This window comes from Schistocerca serialis, chromosome 1 (genome assembly GCF_023864345.2).
Source record: "Schistocerca serialis cubense isolate TAMUIC-IGC-003099 chromosome 1, iqSchSeri2.2, whole genome shotgun sequence".
In the NCBI taxonomy this organism is placed as follows: Eukaryota; Metazoa; Arthropoda; class Insecta; order Orthoptera; family Acrididae; genus Schistocerca; species Schistocerca serialis.
The window spans coordinates 788,981,083-788,994,773 of record NC_064638.1 but is presented as its reverse complement, the minus strand read 5'-3'; the positions used below and the strand labels follow the sequence as shown (position 1 = coordinate 788,994,773).

The 13,691-nt window shown below is 40.9% G+C and overlaps 1 pseudogene; it reads right to left on the bottom strand.

The window, feature by feature from the left end:
* Window positions 1-1,897: 1,897 nt before the first annotated feature.
* Window positions 1,898-2,016, bottom strand: LOC126422491 (5S ribosomal RNA; annotated as a pseudogene).
* Between the last annotated feature and the right edge of the window lie 11,675 nt (window positions 2,017-13,691).

Genomic DNA, 13,691 nt, shown 5'->3' with positions numbered 1-13,691 from the left:
GCCTTCGATCCATGTGTCTATTCATATTGTGGACTGTATACTCAACAGTATTTGGCTTGTAATGCGGCAATAACGTATCCCAGCCCCTAGATATCGAAACCAGCCAAAAGATTTAATATTTCAGCTCTGATTCGCAGGGTACATAGTTGAAGGCCACCACCACACCATCATCACATTTAATATTTTTGAAAGTCCGCAGTTGGGTGCTCGTCCAGGATTTGTTCCCTGCAAAGTGGTAATTCATTTGCTCTCTGTTATTCAGCGTACTAAATGAAGTGTAAAAACCTTTGCAGAGCCAACGGAGATTTCTGTGAACCTCTCACGAAAAAACAGTGTGAGATCGTTTTTTTTTTTTTTTTTTTTTTTTTTTGCAAATTATGCAGTAATTTTCACAACTAACACATACTATCGATAGACGTCCTGATCTATCACGTTAAAGGCAGTTTGCATAGGGGCTCGGAGACTAAATAAGTTGAGTGCAGGGAACAGTAGTGGTTAGCGTGTTTAACGGACAGCGGTATCGGAGACGATTGGAACTCGCGGTAACCGGCAGCAGCTACAACTACATCAAGCGACTTCTCCAGTGGTGGAAGTAGATCCAACAGCAGTACGACGGCAGCATGTCCGAGTACTCCAGGGCAATGTTGTCTTCCTCTACAACCGATGGCATCACCATTTGCGAAGGGAACCATCTCAAATCAGGTAAGTCTCTGTGCAAATAGTGAGATTGTGTTAAACTCTGAAGTTCAAGCTCCACTTATAGATATCGTGGATATAAAACAGCCACCTAGTAATTTTGAAAACGGATGTGAACCGGTTAGTCCGAAATCAGAGCGCGAAAGTGTAACTAATAGGAATGGGAAGTGGAATGAATGTAGGGGAGATATGATGTATAAGCGAATGCAAGTGATCCAGGGACTGGGAAATAATATGAGTACAATGGCAAAAAATATCAGTACAATTCAAACAGTTACGGATACAATTCGGACTGATATGGGTACAATGCGAACTGAAATAGTTTCCGCTGTGAAAGAGGAGGTTCAAAAAAATTATGAGTAACCTTGAAAAAGCAATTGATGATAAATTGTGTCCGAGTGGATATGTGGAAAATTACAGACGAAGTTGTAATAGTAAAATCTAAAATCGAATCAGTGGAAAAAGATCTTGGGGAAAAATGTATAAGATACACACAAAACTTGGAGGCAAGCTAAGTGACTGTATAAAAGCGCAAGATGCTCATAAAAGCGATATAGTTCAAAAGCCTCTGAGCACTATGGGACTCAACATCGGAGGTCATCAGTCCCCTAGAACTCAGAACTACTTAAACCTAAATAACACAAGGACATCACACACATCCATGCCCAAGGCAGGATTCGAACCTGCGACAGTAGCGGTCGCGCGGTTCCAGATTGAAGCGCCTAGAACCGCTCGGCCATAAAAGCGATATAAAATTAACAATTAGTGACATTGCCAATCGTTTAGGTCAGCAGTGAGCAAAATTAAAGATAAAATAGAGTCCAGTATCACTAGTGATTTAAATTCATTAGCCTTCCAACAGGCCACGCCGGTTTTAAATATCCTTTGGGCAAATACCGGATCCGTGAAATGCTACACAGATGACGGAAGATATCACCCAGTAAATTTCTTAGCTGCGTGTAGGGAAGCTTTTGTTCACGGCATGTCGCACTCACTACTAGCACTCCGTCTTCAGGCCACGAGTGGCCTACAGGGACCATCCGACCTCCGCGTCATCCTCAGTGGAGGATGCGGATAGGAGGGGCGTGGGGTCAGCACACCGCTCTCCCGGTCGTTATGATGGTATTCTTGACCGAAGCCGCTACTATTCGGTCGAGTAGCTCCTCAATTGGCATCACGAGGCTGAGTACACCCCGAAAAATGGCAACAGCGCATGGCGGCCTAGATGGTCACCCATACAAGTGACGACCACGCCCGACAGCGCTTAACTTCGGTGATCTCAATGGGAACCGGTGTATCCACTGCGGCAAGGCCGTTGCCCACGGCATGTCGGAAGAAGCGAAATTAAAATATGTTAAACGACATTTCGAGGGAGACCCACAGTCTTGGGCAAATGTTAAATGTAGTTCGTGCGAATCGTACAAAGAGTTCGAAAATAGTTTTTTGAATAAATTTAGGAGCGACGAAAAACAGACGCGGATCCAAAATGAATTTTGAAACGGGCCGTATTTCAGGTACAGTAATGAGACGATGAGAGATTTTTGCAAGCGTGAACTTGGCAAGCTTATGCGTGTGAAAAATCCGTTGCGGTTTTTAACGGAAATCACCGCGTAAAAAAGGCGATTACCCGATTATTTGCAGTGGGATCTTGTCCATAGTCCATGTGATTCCGTGGACGAATTTCTAGAATTTGCAGAAAAATCAGAGAGGGCTTTGAAGTTCAAACCTCAGAGCAAACCGGGTGGTAGTTATCAAAATGGGAATCCAAATAATCACACCTAAATTAATAATCGTGATAGAAATCAAAGGAAATCTCAGGGAGATAGTAGCTGGAATGAGCAGAATCGTCGGAGAACGAACAGGAGTGATAACTTCCGTGAACGGGGTCCAAGTAAAGAAAGCGGATATGACGGGGGAAATTCTCGCGAAGTGCAATCACGTAACAGCCGGTTGAGAAGCTGATTTTGCCACATCTTATTTCCGGGGATGGCGATCTGAACAGGCAGTGAAAAGGACTGGAGATAATGGTAATGGCAGAAATGTTGATAAGTTTGGAGAAAAGCAACAAATATGTATGCCAAAGACAAAGGCTATATAGGTGGCTCTTTCAATAAAAGCAGGTGCGAACGGCGGGAGCATAGATTTGTGAGAGATTTCAGTAAAAGTAATGGGAATAAATTTGCAGGAAATGATGTATGCTATGAACGTGTAGTGGAGGAGTGTGTGAATGGTGATGAATGGAAAGATTCAATGTTTCAAAAAGAAGTTAAAGAGGGGGTAAATTTTGTGAAAGCAAATTGTGTGGAGAGTTCAGAACAGGTATTAGCAAACAGTAGCAATTGCAGTAAGGAAGGTGTTGTAGTAGTAAATATTTGTGAGTCGTCGAAAAGCGTCGATTTTAGTGAAGGCGGCGTAGCCTTGGTCTCGCCAGCTGCAAGTGAGGCAGATTTTGTTTCGGTGGAAATCGTCGATGTTACTAAAGGAGGCTTAGCATTGGTCTCGCCAGCTGTATAAGTTAAAAATGTATCGGCAGAGGTAGATGATTTTTGTTTAAAGGAACAGAGTAATGGTAATTTATATAATGATGTAAAAGCTATCAGTATTGATACTTCGGAGGAAGGAATTTACCCGTTTCTAGTCACGAATGAAGGCAAAAGGAAACTTATTGATGAATGTGTCGATCTAAAACTTTTGTCAGAGTATTAATGTGAGAATGTATGTAAAGTAGGATCGGGTTTTAATCTGGATGAGAAGTGTGTAGAGTCAGAGTGTTAATGTGAGAATGTACGTAAAGTAGGATAGGTGGTTAATCTGGATGAGAAGTGTGTAGAAATGGCAGTGTGTGCTGATTTCTTTCCGATCACATCGGAATGTAGCAAGTGTGGAATTCCCAAAATTGTACAACAAGGCAGCAGCAATCTGTGTAATGTAGCGGCAGAGTATAAAGCTATGTATGATTAACGCAAAGTTAATTTGTCGACGAAGGGAAGTAACGTTTCTGATGTAAATTTTTGTAGTAATTTAAATAGTGTATCAAAAAATAATGTTGCTGACATGAATATTTATGGTGGTGATGGCTTAGGCATCGATGTATTAGTTCAGGAAGATAAAGGTTTTAACAGTGAATTGATGTGTAATTTTGTTGAAGCTACAAGTGTCGATATTTTGGAGGGGAAAAACAGTAACGTTGTGCATGCTTTGGGTAGTGAATCGGCGAAATGTGTGGGAGAACTAACAGACAATGTAGAAAGGGCTGAACTGAATAGTGTGGATGGGGATAGTTTGTGTAATGAAGTTCGTACAAATTGGTATATGAAGTAGAAGTGTGATTCTAGTGAGACTGATTGGCGTTGGTACAGTAAAACGTTACTGTCATTGCTGTCACATACATGGAAACAAGAGAAGTTAAATATTATCAAGAGTATATAGAGAAAGGGGAGAAATGAAAAGCTGTTCTAATTTGTAATTAGTAATTTTGGAGGGATAATTTATATGTTTATTTGTGGATTCATTAGTAATTTGTTAGTTTATTGTGGCACATTACGTGTGCAAGAGGGGGGAGTTTAGGCACTGAGGGTGCGTGGAGGTCAGTGACCTCGAGGATTTAAGTAAAATATGTATTGATTTATGCTTTGTATAAGAGAGTGGTAAAGAATTTAGTGGTCAATTTGAAGGGTATTGAAATTTTAATTGCAAGTGCACACGATTTTTGGCGCGTGGATGTAGGAAGGACTGATTAAAGTCAATTAAAAAGAACTTACGGGAATTTGAGCTTACAGTGATTCAGCCGTTAGCCTTGTGACTTTGTTCCTAAAGTACCGTTTTCCGCTGGAGGGAATCTTTAGCAAGGATCCTGGTTGGTTTTGGGAAATTGTTTGTTGAGAGGTTTCTACTTTTGGTTTCTTTGTAGACAGATTTCTCGCGATAAACGGTGGAACTCGGAATTCAGAGGCAGACACTATTTCTGCGAGGCACTTGGTCAAAAGACTGATGTGAGTTGATCAATGTACGTGCTAAACTCAGTGTGAGCGTGTGTACTGCGACGGAAAAAATTTGTGCATGAAGGAGCCTTAGCACTGAGTGAGTGGCACAAGAAGTGCTTACGAAATCACACATAAGTAAAAGTGCATTTAAAAATTTTACTTCTTGTCTAAAAAATTATTATACATAACTGAAATCCAGGCATTTATTTAATATGTTAGTTTAAGTTTATTCCGAAATTTATGCTACTCCCACACAACAACAAAAATCTTGTAAACACTATTGGCCTGGCATATTAATCATTTAATTCTGTTCTTTGAAATTTGTTTTATATGTACTTGGATGAACTGAAGGGTGTTACGTCTAAACATTCTGGCAAGCTAGAATGTTAATAAATGGAGGTGTGTGAGGTAACGGGTGAGCTGTGGAGCCCTGGAAATATTCTAAGTTCAGAGTTGGCGTGGCTGCATAGGCCGCTCTGCAAGCCGGGGCCCAGCAGCAAACACTTGGTGCCGAACATTAGGTGGACAAGAGGGGTAGCCACAGCGCATGGTCCAGGCCGAGCACGTGGCTGGAAATTTCTTGGCACCGCTCTGTCGATGAAAGAGACTTGTATGCTGAGAGTTCGAAAGATGGCGGACTTCGTGAAACCATCATGGCAGACATTTCACAGTTCATATAGAAATTAATAGTAGCCAGAGGAATCATGACACCTTAAAAGGAAGCACGTACATTACCATTATTTGCACAATGATTCTGATGGTGTGATCAGATTTTCAATATCATCATTAGTTTAAAGTTGAGTATCTGATTGTAAATTATACAAATAAAACCCAGCAACGAATTTTCAAAATCTTATCAGGACACGGAGGAGTGCTGGATGTGACGGCGTGACGGACGCACGGTTCTGGCAGAGACTTGGAGAGAGTGAAACTGTTTGCGTGTGGTCACGGCAGATAGAAATACTTCTGAGTGCCGACTTGTGTACTTGTGAGGTTTATGTGGCTTCTACAGAGAAGACATATGATGCATTTACAAGTAAATATCTCGCAAACTATGTTGTTGTTCATAACTAATTACGTGAAGTAGGAATCTATTGTCTCCCTGTTATTCAACTTATATTTAATAGCTGGACCATCGACACCAACGAGTGTTTTACAGTAATAAAGGGCTTTCTTAAAGGTACTTCGGCAACTATGTATCCCAGCCCCTAAACAACGAAACCAGCCAAAACTTTCAATATTTCAACTCTGAGTCGGAGATTACATAGTTGAGGGCCACACCACACCACACCACACCATACGATATATTAATTGAAAGCTCGCAGTGCTTGTGGAAGGCACTGTAACGGCTGGACGATATGTGAATGCCATCCTCCGAACTACCATATCGGCAGCATACTGACGAGGCATTCGTCTTCATGGACGACAATTCGCGCCCCCATTGTGCACATCTTGTGAATGACTTCCTTCAGGATAACGTCATTGCTCGACTAGAGTGTCCAGCATGTTCTCCAGACAGGAATCCTATCGAACATGCCTGGGTTATATTGAAAACGGCTGTTTATGGACGGCGTGACCCACCAACCACTCTGAGTGATCTATGCCGAATCACCGTTGAACAGTGGGACAATCTGGACCAACAGTGCCTTGATGAACTTTTGGACAGTATGCCACAATGAATATAGGCATGCATCAACGCAAGAGGACACGCTACAGCGTATTAGAGGTACCGGTGTGTACAGCAATCTGGACCATCACCTCTGAAGGTCTCGCTGTATGGCGCGTACAACATGAAATTTGTGGTTTTCATTAGCAATAAAAAGGGAGGAAATGATGTTTATGTTGATCTCTATTCCAGTTTTCAAGCATGTTCCGGAACACTTGGAACCGAGGTGATGCAAAACTTCTCTTGATGTGTGTATTATAGACACAAGCTTTGATCTATTTGAAACCTTTTTCTGCATATTAGGTCGTCCAGGTGCGAGATTTTTTGGTATTATTCTTTTCAACGAAACTGGCCCAAGATGGCTACCAAAGACCTCCAATTTTATCACACTATGATGGGACAAAAGCATGGCTCACACAACCATCTGTCACAGAAACTGGTGGCGTCATTAAGGTAAAATGACAGATCGCTGGTCACCAAATGAAAATGACAACGGGAACAATGAGAATAGTGTGCAAAGCGTCACAGTACAGACAAAAATATTGCTATTAGTCTTCCTAAAGGAAATTATTGGTAATCTATTAGTAACTTTGGAAGTGGCTTTATGCTACTGTAAATGTGTCAAGGTAGTTAGTTAACTATCTAAAGAGAGACTTAGTAGCGGAAAATATTGTACATTTGCCTAGTCATGACATTTAGTCTCATACAGTGAGAACGGAAAAGTTGCTCTGAGCCATAAAATTGTAGAACCAGTATTATTGAACTCACATTGATTCTAGGATAAAAATTTGAAGTTAAAGTAGTTTAGGAACACATAAATGTTACTCATAAGAATTTTGAAGTTGCGGGTTGGGGTAGTTACGTCTAACAGCTAATGTTAAATGTTTTGTTGCTTAACTTTGTGTACTGGGTGCATCCATGTAAATCAGAAATATAAAAATTCAGTTACCAGAATCATTTACATAGAGTTAACCATGGACAATACAGTTTTATTTCTCAATCGATGTGTACATCTGCTGCCAAAGTTACCATATGCTCAAAGGTTACTACAAGTTTATCCAGTATACCTGTGATATGTTTGAATGAATGAATGAATGAGGATATGAATGTATATAGTCTATGTAGTTTAAGGAGAACTCAATGAAGAAGCAGCTAATTAGAGTATAACAGTTTGTGAAAGAGAAGGGGGCAGCAGTTATAGCGAAGAGTATAGACTCAGAAATAGATACAGTCGGAGACAGTAACAACAATTTAGTAGTAGGGATTAATCTGCGTTTTAGAAGGGGCGAATGCATCATAAAATAACAGTGGACTTAGTACATAACTGTAAATTGGTTGTAAATTGAAATCCCCACGGGATGTTTAACAACAACATCAGATTACAAGGTTCGTCCTTGGTCGGTACAGCACCTCATAAAATTAATCGCCATGTCGTAGCAGAAAGATAGAGTAAGAGGCAGCTCACGGATGGACAGCAAACAATGTATAACGATATCCCCGTGGTTTCATTTGAAAGGGTACAGTACCGCCCGACATTGAAAATAGGTACAACATACTTCATTATTCTTGTCAGAACAACACATTTTGTTTGTAAAATAACTCAATTTCAGTTAATACAGCGTAGCCGGATACCAGTGTGGAAAAGAAAGACAATTTATTTATTTAATTGATCACATGTGCACTCCCACAAAATAAATCCCTACATCCAGTTTGGTGAGATCTGTGAAATGAATGAATGTATGGTCGTCTGCTAACCACAGATAGTGAATGTGAATATATCATCATCTTTGAGACGATCCTTTAGCCACCTTTGGTGGGACCAAAGAGATGAAATTTACCTGAGCTTTGAGCGCCTGAAATGTGGCTGACCAATACGGTAGCAAGGTGCTCCCCCACTTCAGCAGAGGTGCGAGAGGACCTGGAGAACGGCCATGTTTCAGCACTCTGCCGCTGGATCTTGGGCTGTTAAGACATGTTTTACTTGTGCTCCGTAAACACAAAAGAGTGGAGACATGGTATGCATGTGGAGTATTTAAGAGTAGTTTGTAATAATAATTTCTTTATTTCAGGGACTTTTGTGGGGAGAATTAAATGTCAGGCAGGTAATATTAATGGAATTGTAGTAATCTTTGGAAGTGACCAACGGTCACAATGAAACCATGTGTAGCAATAAGTTGAAATACTTCCGTGTGCTAAGTTAAGCTGAATTACTAACGTGTGTACTATAAGTTGAAATATTTAAGAAATAGCGTGTGCAGGACTTGAAATTAGAGGCGAGTACTTCCACATGGTGAGTACTATGTGAGTCACAATCTGTGTATGAGACAAAGCTGAAAGTGATAATGTTGTGACTATTCCCTGTGTAGTATTTCATATTGTAGTGTGGTGTATGTCATGTAATTTGGGTATGTGTGGTTTGCATGGGAGAGTAGCGAGGTAGTTTCAAAAGATTAGTGGGTTATGCTTGTTCCTTCGGTACCGCTCGGTCTGGAGGAAAGTTTCGTGATGATGATGGTATCAGTTGAGGACTTGTGTATGTGATGAATATCTTCTTAATATTACTTTTCGAGATATGTTTCCATGTGACGCTTGATTCAAACTATAACACTCAGAGAGAAGCAAGGTGAGTTGGCCGTCTATCCAGCAACGCCACTTGGCTTGCATTGCACAGGAAGACGTGCATATATCTCCAGAGTTCATAGTAGGAAAGTAGAATTACGAAGTGGGGCAGTGTCGTGTGAAACTGGGATTGATATTAATTGAAGTGGGAAAGCTGAAAGTGATAATGTTGTGACTATTCCCTGTGTAGTATTTCATATTGTAGTGTGGTGTATGTCATGTAATTTGGGTATGTGTGGTTTGCATGGGAGAGTAGCGAGGTAGTTTCAAAAGATTAGTGGGTTATGCTTGTTCCTTCGGTACCGCTCGGTCTGGAGGAAAGTTTCGTGATGATGATTGTGAGAGTCGAAGTGTGAGGTATAATAAAAGATCCACCATCCTATCCAGAAAGTGCACTGTAGCATTAAATAATTACGAGACCATAAGGTAGAGAATCACCAATGTAAAGCCATGCCCACTGGGCGGAATTTCTCATGTGTTATTGTTGTAGGTTATAGAATTTGTGTGTTTAGGTTATAGAATTTATCGGAATAAATAAGATAGTGAAAAGAAAAAGATTGGTGGACTTTTCCTTCGAATTGTATGTTGTCATGATGTCCCGAATTTATAATGTGTGCGCCATTCATATTCAGTGCGGTGGCCACGTGTTGATAAAAGCCGTTAAATAAAAAGGAAAGAAAATGTGGTATTGCCAGTGCGTAGTGAACAGTCAGAGTTCTGTAAATTACTGATAGTCAGACGCGTGTTTCCGTTGCGTATTATTCATACAGGAGGATAATTTGTAACTAAATTGTGAGTACGAGAGTTCATGTTACTCGATAAATAAGAATGAATCCACTCGCTTGGCAGACCACTCATCTTGCAGGCCTGACTGCTTGATGCCACAGTATGAGCAAGGCATGTGGGTGCCTGTCATAATTTCGACCCTGCCAGGATTTTTTGCCAGGATATTCTGCTGTTAGGGTTTGCTGTTAAGATTTTTTTTATGGAATGTATTGTGATAGCGCTAAGAAGTAATTTTTTTTTTTTTTTTTTGCAATTTCTTTCTGGATTGGTGAGGATCTTTTATTTATATTTTTATGTAATCGCTTGGAATGTCGTCCAAGGCTGGAAGATCGTTGTATAACTTTTTTTTTTGCGTAATGTCTGTAGTAACTAGGTCGCAGTCGAAAAGTGTAGTCACCATGGAGAATAGTGATTCTGCCGTGAATGTAGCAGTGCAGCAGGAAGTAGGTGTCGACCATGGGCTGATGAGCGGGAACGGCAAACACTCGGAAGGGGCTGAATTGTTCAGTGCACCGCGGCTAGGTGATTCTTTAAGCGGCGGGCTTTGTCCGCAACCGGGGGCTTTTCCTGACGATGCGGGCGAGCCGGGACTCGGTCAGGTATGCAGTGAAAGTGAAGCTACCCTTAGCGAAGCTACCGTTTCTCAGGCGAACGAGGTGAGTGCACAGAAAGTAGCAAATGACAATGTGCTACTGCAGTTTTTGCAGAGGATGGATAGAGATAAAAGGGAGAGAGATAGGGTGATTAAGGAAATATTGGAAGCCATGGATAAAGGTAATAAGGAAAGATGGGAAGCGATGGATAAAGATAGTAAGGAAAGTATGGAGGCATTGGATAAGGGAAATAAAGAGGCAATGAGGAAGCTACACTCAGTTATCGATGAGCATCTGCCCGCAGTTAATAATCGGTTAGATGAGGGGGAGAAGAATCTGGGTGCGTTGAAGCAAGTATGTGACGCCGTGAAATAAAAAGCCAATAATTTGGAGGTACGAATAATTGCAATAGAGAGTGATATTACAGAACGTAGGGACGTGTTGCCAGATGAGCGAATCAAAGAGGTAGTGGAGGACTTACTTGCAGATAAACAAGGGGCATTAGACAGCGTGGAAGCTCAAATCACCCAGCAAGAAGTGGCGCTAAATAAACACAGGGATGAAGTTGCGAAGGTAGTGGTCAGAAAGAATAAGATTAGTGCAGATGTAGAAAAGATCAGTGTAAGAGGCGAGACAGGTTCTGACAGTACGCAGCGAGAGGTTTATGCCGACCAGGAGGACATACAATCACCATTACAGTTTAAAGAGGCACAATTAGAAATAAGTAGGAAATATAGTGAAGAACTAGCACAGCTGCAATTAGCGGGCAGTAGCGATGGTGACACACCACCAGGTAGATTGCAGAGGGAGAGTGAGATAAATTCAAAAGGCGAAAATAGGCAGAAAGAGGAAGACGAATTCAGAGAGTCAGAAGAACGGTTGTGTCGGATAAAACAGGTGGCAAACCCAACTTGGTATAGTCCAAGGCTGTCTCAATTTCAAGATTCATTACCTTCATCGTGGGGACCGCTCCTCAAAATGAAGTTTGTGTGTAACCATTTGAGGGACGAAGCTAGAGTGAAAATGCAGGAAGTTATTAAAGACTGTAGTAGCTACAAGATATTTTGTGACAAGTTTTTAAATGAATTCTGGTCGAAAAGTAAGCAGGACCAGGTTAAGCAAAGCATATTGATGATTCCAAATTGTAACGAAGGTGGTATAAGAGATCCAGTGGCGTGCTGTCAGGAAATGCTGCTACGAAATAGGTATTTGGATGTGCCATACGAACCTGGGGAGTTCATTAGGATATAACGAAGTTGCCAGTGAAATTGCGCAGAGATATAGCGATAGCAGGCAGAGGCGTAGACGATTCTGCGTCATTTCAGCACTTGTTACAAGAATTGGGTAATGAGAGCAATATCGGGAACGGAGACACGACTCATAGGTCAGATAGTATCGAGGATAGGAACGGCAGAAACTATCAGAATGACAGGAGAGCATGGAATCCTGGCATTTCATTCTTGTCATAATGGATTGAAGAATAGGAGAAACCAATCCAACATATCAGCCCTTAGCATCTTGCCTTAAAACACATGCAGCTGGCACAGAAAATTGTCTATGTAGCAGACATACTCTACTAATATGTAGAAATGCAAATACCATACTTCTGAACAGAGAATAAAACACCAGTAATGGCATCTGTTAGGCTGGTCTCTCAGAGCAAAATTTGCAAATTTTTATTTCGAACACTAAAGTAAAAGAACTGTCTCCTCAAAACAAACCAGTTGCTAAAATAATATGTTATGTAATAGTGCCAATGAGTCCAGTTTAATTAGTGCGATTTGACTATTGCAGGTACTTAACACGTAATGTAAAAGGTCAACATTGTGATCGAAGGTTTTATATTAGCTGCCATCTGATCGGTATTATGTCATTGTCGTGGTGACAGTTATAATGAAGTGCTGTGTATGGATGTTCGGAATCTGGTGTTAGGGAAAGAGGCCACTAGCACCTAAGTTTCTAACACTTGGGCTGCCCATTTCTCCCAGCTTGTATATTCTCTGCACACATTTAATTTTCATGTAAGCTTAGATTCCTAACTAACAAATCCTTTACTGTGTATAGTGGACCATTCAGAGTGAGGCGGATTGTCCATGAAAATGCTGTACTGATTGAGACGATCAAGGGAAAACAATCGTGTGGGCTTCATCACATTTCTAACATCAAATTATGGAAAAGTTAAGGATAGATCGAAAGTAGGCAATTTATGGTAGATAGTCAGTGTATTTATTTGTGGTGTGTAACGTTGTGCAGGGGCAAATCGAACATGAAAATTTTCAGGCGGGATGTCAGGAAGTATGACGGAATAGACTGGTCGAATGAGTCATGAACAGGAGTCGACAGAGTGGTGTTTGTACGTATTTTTTGTCATATGAATAAGGATCAAGCAGAAACGACGTGATGATTAATGAGTGGATAAAGATGGTAGATAGAGAAGTGACGTGATAAATAGTAGTGGATAAAGGTGATATTTAAGGAGAGAAGCGACGTGAAGCAGTGTGATTAATAAAGAGAGATTCGACGTGATGAAACAGTGATAAATAAAGGTGAGTAGAATTAATAATGCGGAGATATCTTACATGTATGTTACAGAGAGGCCTGTGCATGCTGCAATCGAGATTGATGCGAATGGCGAAGGAAGAACAGGAAATGATGGAGTAATCTATGGACGGAGAGCCGAAATATGAATGAAGAGATGAGGACAACTGCACAACGTGAAAGGACATAAAGGGAGTATGAGATCCAGATGGTGAACGTTGTGGAATACTGACGTAAGATGTAATATAAGTGTAAATCTAATTCTTACCATAACATTTGCTATATGAAAAAAATAACTTTTGTTGTTGTTGTTGTTGAAGCCTGGTACCAGTATAACTAATCAAAACGGTACCAAGAATGTGTTCAGTTATTTTGCAGGATGAATAATTTGTGTATTTTTTGTTCTTAGATGAAATGTCGCAATTCTAAAGTGATATTTAGCAGGATGAATAATCGGTAAAGTGAATGCAGAGGTAAGCCGATAGAGAGAGGTGCCAGAGTGAAAGGACGAATTCGGAGACTGGAATGCTATCTCTGAAACAGCTTCATGTGTTATGTGGTTGAGTATAAGGGAGGAAAGGTATTGTATGTTGTCGTGAGTGTGGTGGTGTTATGAGTATAAGGGAGCAAAGGTATGGTATGTTGTCGTGAGTGTGGTGGTGTTAAGGTTAGCTGACTTCTAGACCTATACTGTTAGTGTATTAATGGATTGAATGAGAAGGAAAATGTGATGTCTGGTGAGTGAGGGTCGTAGAGTAGTGTGATCAATGCACACACTCCTGTAAAGGGGATGCTACCGGTCCATAACTA